At 43.5% G+C, this 12,910-nt stretch overlaps 2 protein-coding genes across 2 annotated transcripts in view; one reads left to right on the top strand and one right to left on the bottom strand.

The window, feature by feature from the left end:
* Window positions 1-4,320, bottom strand: part of Col4a4 (collagen type IV alpha 4 chain) — a 162,523-nt gene extending 158,203 nt beyond the window's left edge. Inside the window, exon 1 of the mRNA XM_045146847.1 lies at window positions 4,278-4,320. The gene's annotated coding sequence lies outside the window, so the exon portion shown is untranslated. The remainder of the gene's footprint in view (window positions 1-4,277) is intronic.
* Window positions 1-12,910, top strand: part of Col4a3 (collagen type IV alpha 3 chain) — a 154,172-nt gene that overhangs the window by 29,373 nt on the left and 111,889 nt on the right. The gene's annotated exons all lie outside the window — the stretch shown is intronic.

Below are 12,910 nucleotides of genomic sequence, written 5' to 3'. Positions count from 1 at the left end.
GCTACTTGTTCTTGCTTTTAAATGTAGACTAAACCAGGTCACCACTGCTGGAAAATCTGATGCTTGTGTGTTCATGGTAGTACGCTCACCTCGCAAAGTGTTAGGACTATACATTGCATTTAATTTTGATTAAATATTTTGTTTTTATTTATTTATTATTTACAAGACAGAGAGAGAGAGAGGGCATACCAAACAAACTCCAGATGCATGAGCCACCTTGTACATCCAACCTACATGTGTCCTCGGGAATCAAACCTGGGTCCTTTGGCTTTGTGGGCAAGCATCTTAACCACTAAGCCATCTCTCCAGCCCTGCATTTAATGTTTTATACAGCACACCACTTTTCCTCCTCTTCCATCACTATTTTGATATTTTCATCTTTTATAAATATTTATCCCTGTTGAGACCAATAAAGCCCTACACCATTTGAGTAATTGTGCCACAGGAATGTGTGAATATTCCTTGTCCTTAGAAAGAAAGGCATAAGAAGAAAAATGACATTGGGAAGGAAAGCCTTGCACCAGTGGTTTTCAAACTTTTATGTTTTTTTTTTTTTCTTTTATGTGCATGACATTCCTTTGAGGAGTTAATTTGACAATGCGTATTTCCTGCTAAGATCCCCAGGGATTCTGGTTCAGTATATACATGGATTAGTCTGAAAATCTACACTGAATGCCCCATTTGATCCTTGGAACTCTCTGGTAAAAATACTGTACCAGACTGAGAAAAGAGAAGGAAGTCGGCCTCCCTCGAATCCTTGTTTTAGGCCTGGAATTCCAAGCCTGTGGTTTCTTGGAAGTTCACAGGTATTCAGTGAGTGATGTCTCCCATGGGGAGTTTGCCCAGAAGTTGAGCGGTCATGGCCGCACAAAAAATAAATATTTTATAGGGTGGGTGTATCATATAGGAAAGAATATGCCATCTACTTGTGAGAATTATTGTATCAGATCAAATATCCTTAGGAACACACATGAAGAATATAAAGACACATGGTCATCTAAGAAAGACACAAATCCTTGCCAAAAGAAAAGGCTAATATACAAAGAAGCAGATGTAATTCGGGAAATAGTGGGAAACATTAGAAGACTGTGACTAGCATTTTCAGAGAGATTCAGAAAAAGTTTAGAACTGGAGGGGCTCAGTGGTGAAGGCGTTTGCCTGCGAAGCCTAAGGATCCTGGTTCGATTCCCCAGGACCCACATTAGCCAGATGCACAAGGGGACACATGAGTCTGGAGTTCGTTTGCAGTGACTGGAAGCCCTGGTGTGCCCATTCTTATTCTCTTTCTCTCTCTCTCTCTTTCTCTGTCAAATAAATAAATAAGTAAAATATTTTTTAAAAAGCTGGGTGTGATGGTGCACACTATTAATTCCAGCACTCTGGAGGCAGAAGTAGGAGGATAACTATGAATTCAAGGCCAGCCTGAAACTATATAGTGAATTCCAGGTCTAGAGTGAAAACCTGCCTCAAAAGAAAAAAAAAAAAAAAAAAAAAAAAAAATATATATATATATATATATATATATATATATATATATACACAAACATACAAACATATATATATTGTTTGTATATGTATTATATATGTGTGTATTAATACACATGTATATATATCATATATACGTATGTATTAATACATATATATATATATATCTTATTCATCTAAATGTCCTAAAAACTTAACACATGATCTGAGTAATATGATATGCATAACTGAAGAAAGAGTATTCTGGAAGAGCTCTTGGAGGAACTCGCTAAGGACACAATACAAATGACCAAGCAGAAAAAGAATGAAGAAAAGAAAAAGAAAAATATGAATAGGGTACATTGAGAACCACCCCCCCGCCATCCATTTGATAGGAAGTCTGTAAAAATGTAGCAGAGAAAGAGTGAAGCAGATAACATACAGAAACACTGAAGAGAATGTTCCAGAGCTGAAGGACTCCGTCTTGAGGTCGTCAGTGCTCACAGAATACCGGGAACAACGATGAGAGCAAACTCACGCACTCACACACGTTGTGAAGCTTGAGAATCCTAGTGCTGCAAAATCACAGAGGCTTCCACAGCGGGAAAGAATTAACCTCGAGAAACAAGAATCGGTTGATAGGCAACTGATCATTGAGTACCTTAGATGTTACTCAATGGGCCAGTGTCACGGATGTTCACAAGAAGAGGGCTTTCAACTGAGATATCTGTATCCAGCCAAAGTGCCATTGATTTGTAAAAGAAGGTTTTTTTATATTAAAAAAAATCCAAGGGGCTGGAGAGGTGGCTTAGCAGTTAAGCGCTTGCCTGTGAAGCCTAAGGACCCCAGGACCCAAGTTAGCCAGATGCACAAGGGGGTACGCACATCTGGAGTTCCTTTGCAGTGACTGGAGGCCCTGGTGCGTCCATTCTCTCCCTCCCCCCCCCCACCTCTCTCTCTCTCTTTCTCTCTCTCTCCCCTCTTTCTCTGTCTGTTGCTCTCAAACACACAAATAAAAATAAACAAACAAAAAACATCCTGAAAGTCTATTTCTTGGGTGTCCTCTTCAAGACTTGTTGGACTGGTTACCTCAGCAATCTAGCAATCATTTCCTCTGTCCCTTCACAGGGTGTCTAATTGTCATATTGCTCAACCAGGCACTGGCCTAGATCCAATCTCCTCTTCCTAAGCCCTGGCTTAGGCACTCAAACAACTATCCCTGTTGTTGTAGTTTTAAGAAGACTTTAGTAACCATACTCCAAATCAACTTTTCCTCTTAGAATGTTTTGTTTGTTTGTTTGGCCTTTTTTTCTTGAGATAAAGTCTTACGAGGAAGCACTGGCTGGTCTGGAACTTGCTATTATATAGGCCATGCTGGCCTGGAACTCCTTCTGCCTCAGCCTCCTGAGTTCAGAGATTACTGGTTTGTATCACTATTCCTGGTGGCTTTTTAAAAATTAAAGTTGGAACTGGAAAGATGGCCCAGAGGTTAGGAGCGCTTTCCGTGTAAGCATGAGAGCTTCAGGGCCTGGCTCCCTGGCACTCAGACAAACAGCTGAGATGGCCAGCCATGTCTGTAGCCCAGTCCTGCAGCAGGCTGACCAGGGAGTCGCTGGGACTTGCTGAAGTTAAAAAATAAAAAATGAAAACAGCAGCCCTGGTTTGAGAGACTCCAAGTCAAGGAAACAGGCAGATAAAAAGAGGAAACCCAACATTTTCCTCTGATCTCCACACACACGAGCACAGGAAATGTGCAATCACATCACACACCACACACAAAATAAGTAAAATTTTATAAAAGAAAAAAACACACCTAAAATAAATATTGATAACTTCACGTATTAAGTGATTGTTCTGCTCCAATAGAAAGTGTGTTTAGCACAAATCTAACAGATTTCTTTATAGGGATTGGGGTTCTGTCACTATCATCATAGAACTTTTGAGTACCTAGAGTGAAAAAATAACTATTTCAACCCTGTATCTTTTTTCTAAGAGATTTTTAGTCTGGACCCATTTATATGCATATGTTGACCATTGGGGGCGGGGGGAAAGGACCCCAAACAGCCTTTTCAGAGCTCAGTGATCCATTATGAGGCATTGGCTTACCACAGAATACTTTTACACAGCCCAAGCCACCAAGAGGGATATCCGGTCAGCTATTTTTAAAGCCCTTCTCCCCTACCCCATCTCATGTAGCAGAGTTACTGCAGTTTGCTTAGAAAATTGGCACTGCTTCTGTGATTCATGAAATCAAACTGAATGAAATATTTTTAACTTGTTTACAACTGGAATCATTTTGCTTACATGCACTGCAAAGCCAAAGGAGCAACTTGCTGAATTAGACATGCATATACTCATGCAGCTTATAACTTCGCATTGCTATAAACACGGTATCATGCATTAGGTTTGCCCTATGAATAGTTTCCTAATGAGTGAACTCATTCAACAATGTTTATAGAGCACTTACTGTCTATCAGACGCAGGCATACAGCAGGAGACCTAAGAGCGAGCAAGGGAGACTTATCCTGCCACGGAGTCTAAGGAGAGTTAGCAACCAAAAGGAGGCAGCTGTGGTGGATGACAGGGTGGGGGTGGGGGGAGTGGGGCGGGGGAGGGGCAGAGACAGTGAAATGCAAGCTGAGAAGCAGGGCCAGCCAGGAAGGACGGGAGAGGGAACCTCGCAGGTGGACAGAACACCCTGAAGCAGGCCAGGGCTTCCGGAGTGGGAGCCAGAGAGAAGACAGAGGCAGCTGAGACAGAGCCGGGCTGAGGAAGAAGAGAGGGGCCTGGGAAGGAGGGTGACCTCTACCTACCTTGTCCTGCTCCAGAGTTTGAACTTGATCTTTAGAAAGCTGGCGGGCGGGGAGGGGACACAGAAAGGTGTGAGTAGCAGAGAAACATGATCAACCAAGTTTGTGCCTCAGAAAGGGCTGTGACTGGCTGTGAGGAAGGGCAGGGGCGGAACACCGAGGGACGGGACAGGCATGGAGGAGCCGAGCTGCTGGGGATCCATCAAGGCAGAGGGCTCCCAAGGTGGAGAAGCGGGTGTGCCTCTGAGCTCTTGCTGGCCTACCAATGTAATTGGGGGGTGACAGATGGATGACTCCACATTGCCCCAAATTCAGCATCAAAGAATTGTCCTTGCCTAGAGACTTGTGCCACATTTGTATTACAAATTCGTATCAGAAAAGAGTTTGTTTACTTTATTATCTTAATATGCATTGTCTTTGTCAACTAAGAACTAAATAGCCCACAGTTATATTTAGCAATCTTCTAATTATAATTACTTAAAGCTCTATACTAAGGTAGTATAAACAATAAAAAGGACTCCTCCACCTCCCCCAGATTTAAAAATCTAGAGATCCTGAGGGGGTTGTGTGCTGTATATAAAAAAAAGCCCTGGGCTGGAGAGATGGCTTAGCAGTTAAGCACTTGCCTGTGAAGCCTTAGAACCCCGGTTCAAGGCTCGGTTCCCCAGGTCCCACGTTAGCCAGATGCACAAGGGGGCGCACGCGTCTGGAGTTCGTTTGCAGAGGTTGGGAGCCCTGGCGCGCCCATTCTCTCTCTCTCTCCCTCTGTCTTTCTCTCTGTGTCTGACGCTCTCAAATAAATAAATAAATAAAAATTTTTTTAAAAGCCCTATTTCTCTACCTATCCCTTTCACCTGATTTTCTTCTAGTATGTTTATTATGTACAGAATTATTAAAATATACATGCAAAAGCATTGCATATGCAATTCTACAACTTTTTCCCACATAAAGAAGCAACATAAATATTTATATGTCCTTGTAAGGAATTTTGAAGATTTAAGCTTTCTCTCACTTTTCTCTTTTGGACATTTATGACATTCAAGCTTTCTTAACCATTTCTTTAACACCTGTTTAGAGCATTTCAATTTATTTTTCTTTTGAGACAAGATTTCACTTTGTAGACCAGGCTGACCTCAAATTTGCAGTACTCCTGCCTCAGTCTTCCTAGTGCTAGGATTATAACAGCGTCACACCCAACTTCACCTGTTTTCATTTTAAGTAATACTGCTATAGGCACACTTTTGTATAATATTCTGCTTCAGATTTGAGGTTATCTTTGTACACACTCACAAAATGGCAATTCTATGTTCAAAGATACAAAAGTTGGACTTGCTATATGCAAAAGACCCGCTTGCTGAATTCAGACTTTATGCAGAAGATGTAGAAAGAGGAACAAGAGGATGGTGGGGAGAAGAAGGAAACAGAAGGGTGTCAAGCAGTTAGAAGTGAAGGAACAGGAAATGACATCATCTTAGAAGCATTTTGAAAAGCAGTCCACTATGCAGCAGCAATGTTGAGTGTCTCCAACTTTATGTATGAAAAGGTTTTGGACAAAGCATTAGCAGAATGAAATAATAGAACAAAATTCTCAGTATATTAAAATAATAAGGTCTGGGGCTGGAGGGATGGTTTAGCAGTTAAGCTATTTGCCTACAAAGCCAAAGGATCCCCTTTCAATTTTTCAGGACCCACATAAGCCAGATGCACAAGGAGGCACATGCATCTGGAGTTCATTTGCAGTGGCTGGAGGTCCTGGCATGCCCATTCTTTCTCTCTCTCTCTCTCTCTCTCTCTCTTTCTCCCAATCTGACTCTTTCTCTCAAATAAATAAAATATATTTTAAAAATAATAATAAGGGCTGGAGAGATGGCTCAGCAGTTAAAGGTACTTTCCTACAAAGCATAATATGTGTTCACTTCCCCAGTACCCACATAAAACCAGATACACAAAGTGGCACATGCAACTGGAGTTCATTTGCAGAGGCAAGAGGCCCTGGCATGCACTCTCTTTCTCTCTCTCTCTATCTCTCTCTCTTTCTCTCCCTCCTTCCAAATAAATACACACACACATATACTTTTTGAAAAATAATAATAAATCACCATACCAAGTAGTACCATTTCAGAAATGTAAAATTGTTTTAATTATTTTATTTAGAAAATTGGCGAGATTTACATCAAAAGAGAAAAATATAACTTTGTCCTTAAAGTTACTAGAAAACTTTTGAAGAAACCTCTAGTAATTTCTCAAACACACACACCTTGTATGTGGTTAATCAATTTAGAATCACTTAGGAGACATACCTCTGGGCTTTATTAACAGAATGGTTGAAATGAGAAGGGAAGACCCAACCCATACAGGCTGGGATTCCAAACTGAAGGAGAGGAAAAGCTGAGCTAAGCACCAGTGTGCATCTCTCTTTCTTCTCCTGAGTGTGCACACGACGAAGCCCCAGCCCCATGCTCCTGACACCCTGTCCTCCCACCTCGATGCAATGCACCCTCAAACTATGAACTCTTTCTCTACTGTAAATTGCTTCTGGTCATGGTAACAAAAAAGTAATTAGTGTACCCTACAAATACATAAGTATAAAAAAGAGTAAAATTGTAATAGCGCTTCCTGAGCCAGGCATGATGCTCAGTATTTCATGGTACTAACTACAGCGCCCTGGGCACTCTCGGTGTAGGTGATAATCATCAATGGAGAGTCAGCGGATAGGTGAGTGTAAAATTAGTGGTCTGGACTAGAAACCTGGCTCTGGAGTTGTGAGGGTGACCCCTGGAATAGATTGTCTTTCCCGGTCTTACATGCTTTTACAGGGGTGAAGAGCATTTCAAATGCCATGTCCCTCAAAATAGCCGCGGTTGTCTCTGCACAAGTGTTGCTTGTGACTCTAGGGACCCTGCAGTTTTCTCATGGTTGGAACAGAGTCAGTTCAATGCTGATCTATCTATGTGGGTCATCTTGTGTAAGTGATCGCAGAACATCTATCTTCATCAGTGCGCACCCCGCGTGTGAGCGAGGAGGCACCTGCTTCCTGCCTCAGGGTTTAACTGAGTTCAGATTTGTGAATGGCTGTCAGAGTCTAACTAGAGTGAGGGCCCTCACCACAAATGTCCACTTTCTAAATCATCACAATGCTTACATAAAACCTCAACTATAATCATCATTTATGTCAGCATTCTAAACTATGTTCCAAATAAAACAAAAGTGAATATGGATACATTATTATGTTAACATTTCAAATGAAGTTCATAAGATACATCTGTTTTTTTAGGCAAACACGTCCAAGATCATTCATTCCTTTTAAAAATATCCTGGAGTGGTTGCACACACCTTTAATCTCAGCACTTGGGAGGCAGAGGTAGGAGGATTGCCTTGAGTTCGAGGCCACCCTGAGACTGCACAGTGAATTCCAGGTCAGCCTAAGCTAGAGTGAAACCCTACGTCGAAAAACAAAACAAACAAATAAAAAAAGAAATGATAACAAAATGTAATAAATAGTCAAAGTCAGGCACAGGGCTGGAGAGATGGCTTAGTGGTTAAGGTGCTTGCTTGCAAAGCCAAAAGATCCAAATTCAATTCTGCAGGACCCACATAAGCCAGATACACAAGGAGACACATGCGTCTAGAGTTCTTTTGCAGCAGCCAGAGGCCGTGTTGCACCCATTCTCTCTTTCTCTCTCTAGCTACCTCTTTCTCTCAAATAAAATAAAATAAACATTTAAAATCAGGCAGAATGATACACATTTGCAATCCTAGCTCTCAAGAGGTTTAGACCAGAGGATTTCTCTGAGTCCAAGAATATGAGACCTGCTTAGGTAATATAGCAAGATTCTTTAGAAATAAAGGAGGGGAGGCTGGATAGACGGCAAAGGTAAAGTGCTTGCTGTGTAAACATGCAGACCCAAACATGCAAGCCCCAGTGCCCGGATCAAATGCCTCGTGTACTGGTGCATGTCTGTTATCCTAGCACTGCGAAGTAGAGACAGGAGGAGCTCTGGAGTTTGCTGGCTAGGCAGGTTAGCCTACCTGGCGAGTTCCAGGCCAGTGAGAGACCCTGTCTCAGAAAAGATGGATGACGTTCCTGAGGGCAGTACGCAAGGTTACCCTCTGGCCTCCGTGTGCGCACCCACACACGGATGAACATGCCTCCGCACACGCGCACAGCATACATGCACATCATACACTATATACGTACGCAGTAGGCAGACACTCCACAGCATTTGCTAGTGGAAGATATTAAAGTGAAGGAAAAAAAATAATTCCCTGACCTCAAGGAATTCACAACCAAGTGGCAGATACAAAGGTTTCAAAACCAGTTGTGTAAAACTGTTACAAGGAGGTAAATTTTAAAAAATGGGAAAGGAGAGCTTGTTGAGAGATAAATATTCTGTTTCAATGAAAAGTTGTACTTTTTGGCAATTCAAGATCACTTTAACTCTGTGTGGAAGGCAGCGGGGAGCCTTTAAAGTTTCAACAGGAAGTCAGCGGAGAGTCTCATGGTAGAAGGGCGCTGAGGCTGGAAAAGGCAGTGCACGGCCTAGAGGGGAAACCAAGCAGCCCACCTGGGACTTCGGCTCACCCTTTCCTATTGTCTGATCATTGCACGCAGGCTAGCCCAGGGCAGAGATACGGCCTTGGGCAACAGAGCTCCCTCGAAGAAGACAAGCATGTCCTCAGGACACCAATGTCGTGCTCACAGTGCTTGAGGCTTGAGGCTATGTAACAAAGCTGGTGGGTTATTTCAACCTTGCCCATGTGTGGCCAAGTTTCTCTTTCTCTCTCTCTCTCTCTCTCTCTCTCTCTCTCTCTCTGCTTGACTTACTTTCCAGAGGAGAACACCAGCTACCTTCACTCTGAGCTAAGGACAGAATGGGGGAAGTGAACCGAGGAATGACAAATCCAACAAGGTACAGAAGAGCACTGACCAGTGAGCGAAGGCCGTGGGCTCGGGGCCAGTGTGGAACTGCAGTCAGTACTTCCACAGCAGACACAGTGGTCAGTTCCCTTGCCCATTCCTCCCACTATGGGCCTCGCTGACCCAAAGGATACCAGTTCTGCAGCAGGCTGCCCACTCCTGAGTGGTGGTGTGTGTGTGGTTTTCATCACTGAGATACCACCTGTAAATTTTCACCTCTGGAAATTCTTGCCTCTGGCAAGCCACCATTTTAGGAAAGAAATATTTTAGAAATTCAAATATAACCAGGTAATCCTGGACCTGCTGTGGTTCATTTTGGCTCCCTCAGCCTGTGGCTGGATCAAACAGATCGAGGATTTATCTTCAGTCTGAAGCATTCCAAAGAGATTGACTTGAAATTTCACTAAAGCCTCTGCAAGTCCTCAGCTTGAGAAAGACTGGGAGTCAGGCTTAATCCCTGCGTCAGTGTTCTGGAGCTTTTGCCCCTAACCCACAGTGTGACCATGAGAGCCACCTGAGAGGACTTCAATACGCAGATTCCGGTGAGCAGTCCAGACTAAACATTCCTGTCCTTGGCCCTTGTCCAGTTTCCTGAGTCAGGGTGAGGACAGGTTGTAGGGAGAGAAGTGCAGAGGGGCCAGTGCCTTGAACTTGCTCCCTGGGTAACACTGGGTTTGTTGTTGTTATATTGTTTGGTTTTCTTCTTGAGACAGGGTTTCCCATATCCCCAGATGGCTTCAAACTGGCTTATGCAGCCAAGCATGGCTTTGAACTTCTGGTCCTTCTGTCGGGATTACAGGCACACATCATCATGCCTGGTGCCTGGGAGCAAACCCAGGGTTTTGTGTATGTGAGGCAAGCACTTCACCAACTGAGCTATCCTGCCCTGGATAATTCTTGAGCCCAGAAAAATGTTAGGAAACTGACCTGAAGGATAAGTCGGCTTTCAATAATTTTTAAGCAAGTGGGAAGGTTCAGTGAGGTGCTTCCTTGGAGGTTTTTCTATTTTACATATTGATTTATGTTTTATGTTGTATGTTTACTTTCACCTTGGAAGGCACTGTAAGTATATTCATGGTTTGACCTCATCACAGAGTCTCGAAGCAAAAGAAATCACGGAGGCTGGGCTGTCAGTAAAGTGCTTGCTTCACAAACATGAGGACTCAAGTTCAAACCTCAGTACCCATGGAAAACTGCCCGGTGCGGTGGTGAATGCCTGAAATCCTAGTGCTGCCCAAGCGAAGACAGGCTGACCCCTGAGGCTCCCTGGCCAGCTGGTAGAGCTTAATTGGTGACAGAACCTGCCTCAAGAGTGGGTGGACAGCGCTCCTGAGAGTGAAGCCAGGGGCTGTCCTCTGGCCTCCACGTGCACGCTCATACATGGGCAGGCACACCCAGATACATGGCACACAAACACGCACACACACGCACACACACCATAGACTATGAGCAATTAAAGCATTTCCAGGTGTACACAGGTAATGCTGACAGTCACCAGTCACCAGCTTAAGATCATCCTTTTGTGACTGGGATGCAGACTGAAGAGAAGGAGCAGAAACAAAATTACGCAGTTCTAACCAAGACGTCACCCTTAGCCTCCTGTTAGGACACTGTCCAGCCCCACTGGATTCACAGAATTCCCAGGTACTCTTTTGGAATTTTTTTGTCATTTTATTTTATTTGCAAACAGCCACACACAACAGAGAAAGTGAGAGAGATTAGATGGATGTGCCAGGGCCTCCTGCCATTGCAAGTGAACTCCAGATGCATGCATCACTTTGTTTGTGCGGCTTTACATGGGTCCTGAGGAATTGAACTCAGGTCCTTAGGGTTTAAAGGCAAGCACCACATCAGCTGAGCCATCTCTCCAGCCCCTCTTTGTTGTTGTTTATTTATTTTATTTTATTTATTTATTTATTTGAGAGCGACAGACACAGAGAGAAAGACAGATAGAGGGAGAGAGAGAGAATGGGCGCGCCAGGGCTTCCAGCCTCTGCAAAGGAACTCCAGACGCGTGCGCCCCCTTGTGCATCTGGCTAACGTGGGACCTGGGGAACCGAGCCTCGAACCGGGGTCCTTAGGCTTCACAGGCAAGCGCTTAACCGCTAAGCCATCTCTCCAGCTCAAAACCTAATTCTTTTTATTCTTTTTATGCTAACAAAAATAAACAACAACAGGGCTGGAGAGATGGCTTAGCGGTTAAGCGCTTGCCTGTGAAGCCTAAGGACCCCCATTCAAGGCTCGGTTCCCCAGGACCCACGTTAGCCAGATGCACAAGGGGGCGCACGCGTCTGGAGTTCCTTTGCAGAGGCTGGAAGCCCTGGCGCGCCCATTCTCTCTCTCTCTCTCACTTTCTGCCTCTTTCTCTCTCTGTCACTCTCAAATAAATAAATAAAAAATTTAAAAAAAAGAATTAGGTTTCATTATAGCATTTTTTTGTTTCAGTTTCCCTCTTGCCATTGCCCCTGTACACTCATTCTTCCTTACTCCCCAGGCCGGCCCATTCTACACACTCTCACCCCCTCACTGTTTGATTATTGGCTCGCATCTCACTTCTGTTCTACAGATTGGTTCCCTTAACACACCATGGAATTTTCTGTGATGTCCAACACCACCATGGCACACAGTTGAAGCCGAAGAAGCATATGTGTATTAGATAGCCCCCTCTTTTAGAAAACAAGAAAGGTGCTATTAACTTTCTAGAATGTACTGAAGGCAGGACTCACAAAAATGTTCAGATTCACGAAGCTATACATAGCTGACTCTGGTAACATAGCCAGGCTAAAAGGTTTTAGGTCTCATCAGTAAGTTCTAGAAGCTTTTGCAATGACTCCAAAGCAAGCATCTTAGTTCTCTGGGATTTGCACCTATAATCTGTGTCTCTGTTATCTGTCATCTGGTGCTAATTCACAGTAAAGGTTTCATTGTTTCTTCACAAATGTCAAATATTTTTAGCTCTCTAGTTTATATTTTGTTTAGTTTTGCTTTGTATTTTTTCTAAAATGTTCATGCAATCAAATACGAAAGAATTGTTTCATCTAAATTTAACTAAGCTTGATTTAGAGATCATAATTTTCACATTAAAAAATTTTTATTTATTTGAGAGAAAAAGAGGGAGAGAGAGAGAGAGATAATGGGCACACCAGGGCCTCTAACCACTGCAAACGAACTCCAGACACATGTGCCACTCTGTGCATCTGGCTTACATGGGTACTGGAGATTGAACCTAGATCCTTAGGCTTTGCAGGCAAGCATCTTCACTGCTAAGACATCTCTCCAGCCCTCACATTTAATTTTTTTTTAATTTTTTAATTATTTATTTATTTATTTGAGAGCGACAGACAGACAGAAAGAGGCAGAGAGAGAGAGAGAATGGGCACGCCAGGGCCTCCAGCCACTGCAAACGAACTCCAGACGCGTGCGCCCCCTTGTGCATCTGGCTAACGTGGGTCCTGGGGAATCGAGCCTCGAACCAGGGTCCTTAGGCTTCACAGGCAAGCGCTTAACCGCTAAGCCATCTCTCCAGCCCTAATTTTTTTTTTTTTTTTTTTGGTTTTTCGAGGCAGGGTCTCACTCTGGTCTAGGCTGACCCAGAATTAACTCTGTAGTCTGAGGGTGGCCTTGAACTCATGGCGATCCTCCTACCTCTGCCTCCTGAGTGCTCAGATTAAAGGCATGTGCACTACCACGACCGGCCCTCACATTTAATTTTAATGAA

This window comes from Jaculus jaculus, chromosome 4, assembly GCF_020740685.1.
Source record: "Jaculus jaculus isolate mJacJac1 chromosome 4, mJacJac1.mat.Y.cur, whole genome shotgun sequence".
NCBI lineage: Eukaryota > Metazoa > Chordata > Mammalia > Rodentia > Dipodidae > Jaculus > Jaculus jaculus.
This window is presented reverse-complemented; position numbering and strand designations above follow the sequence as displayed.